The following is a 2,220-nucleotide window of genomic DNA, read 5'->3' as shown; positions in this document are numbered from 1 at the left end:
TACTAGCAACCCACAGGTACCAATCCCAGACTTGAAGACAAGAATTGGATACAAGAGATGAACTAGAGTTTTGAGAGGAGATGGTGTTGGTGAAGATGTTGATGGAGATTGCCCTCTCCCGATGAGAGGAGCATTGGTGATGACGATGGCGATGATTTCCCCCTCTCGGAGGGAAGTTTCCCCGGCAGAACAGCTCCGCCAGAGCCCTCGATTGGTTCCGCCTCGTGGCGGCGGAGTTTCGTCCGAGAAGATGGCTTATGATTTTTTTTCTCATCGAAAGACTTCATATAGCAGAAGATGGCCATCAGAGGGCCACGAGGGGGCCCACGAGGTAGCGCCCCCCACCCTCGTGGGTAGGGTGTGCCCCCCTGGTGAACTTCTTGCGCTCAGTATTTTTTTATATATTCTAAAAACATCTTCCGTGAAGTTTCAGGACTTTTGGAGCTGTGCAGAATAGGTCTCTAATAATTGCTCCTTTTCCAGCCCAGAATCCCAGCTGCCGGCATTCTCCCTCTTTATGTAAACCTTATAAAATAAGAGAGAATAGGCATAAGTATTGTGACATAATGCGTAATAACAGCCCATAATGCAATAAATATCGATATAAAAGCATGATGCAAAATGGACGTATCAACGCCGGCGATGAATGAAATGTTGGAAAACCATACGACGTGAGAGAGGTCCATGATTCTCTTTTCCAGATGGCCCCAATGAAAGCTCTGGGGGTCGATGGTTTTATGGCCGGCTTCTTTCAATGGCATTGGCATTTGTTGAAGGATGATATGACCAATGATGTGTTAATCTTTCTAAATGGAGGCGACCTACCGATTGGGTTCAATGACACTTCCATTACCTTGATCCCAAAGGTACGGTACCCCCAAACCATTTCTCAATACCGCCCCATTGCGCTATGCTCTGTATTATATAAGATCACATCTAAGGTTATAACTAACTGTTTGAGGGGATGTATGGATGAGATAATTAGCGAGGAACAGAGTGCATTTGTCCCTGGGCGACTGATTACTGATAATGTACTGGTGGCCTTTGAAAGTGTGCACTCTTTACGTTGGAGAAAGATAAGCCAAAACCATGCATGTACAGTGAAGTTAGATATGATGAAAGCATACGACAGAGTCGAGTGGCACTACCTGGAGGCTATTTTGGCGAGGTTGGGCTTCAGTGGAGTCCTGATCAACTTAATTATGAAATGTGTCACCTCCGTGCGGTTCTCTGTTCGGGTGAATGGTGAGCTTCAACCCTACTTCACGCCCTCTCGGGAGCTTCAGCAAGGGGATCCAGCGTCACCATATTTATTTCTGCTCTGTGCAGAAGGTTTCTCCTCATTACTCAAATATCATGGTTATATTGACAGGGGTATAAGGACAAGTATCCGGTCACCATGGGTGAGCCATTTGCTGTTTGCGGATCACTGCTTGATTTTTCTCAATGCTAATTCCAGCAGTGCGGAGAGATTGAATGAGATCCTGCGGATTTATGGTGAAGTTTCAGGTCAGTGTGTGAATAAGGATAAAAGTCCTATCTTATTTAGCCCGAACACACCCAGCTCCACCAGGCAGGTTATCAAAGGAACATTAGGTGTCATGGTTGAAGCGTTTAGCGACAGATACCTTGGCTTACCTACTGTTGTAGGACGAAACACGAGTGGTACTTTCGAGCACATTGGTGAGAGGTCCATGAGCAAAATGCAGGGATGGTCTGAGAGGCTCTTTGCATGCGCTGGAAGAGAAACCCTCATTAAAACCATCATCCAGGTGATCCCTACTTACAGTATGAGTTGTTTCCTGCTAACAAAGAAGGTTTGTGCAAAACTGACGTCAAGCATGGCACGGTATTGATGGAGTAGTTCCATTGATAAGAGGTCGCTTCATTGGATCTCTTGGAAGGAGCTGACGAAACCTAAATGTCAAGGAGGCATGCATGGGCTTCCGTGATTTACATATGTTCAACCTTGCTCTTCTCAGCAAACACGGGTGGCACTTAATGACAAATTCTACATCTCTTTGTGCAAGAGTCATGAAGGGCATATACTTCCCAGATTCTGATTTCTTTCAAGCTACTGTACCCAAGGCCGCGTCAGCAATTTGGTGGTCCATCATCGCAGGTCGTGAGGCCTTGCTTACGGGTATTGTTATGCGAGTTGGTGATGGTACTTCTATCAATGCATGGTCTGACAAGTGGATCCCTACAACACCTACAAGG

The sequence above is a fragment of the Triticum urartu genome, chromosome 1, assembly GCF_003073215.2.
Source record: "Triticum urartu cultivar G1812 chromosome 1, Tu2.1, whole genome shotgun sequence".
NCBI lineage: Eukaryota > Viridiplantae > Streptophyta > Magnoliopsida > Poales > Poaceae > Triticum > Triticum urartu.
Note: the sequence above shows the minus strand (reverse complement) of the source record.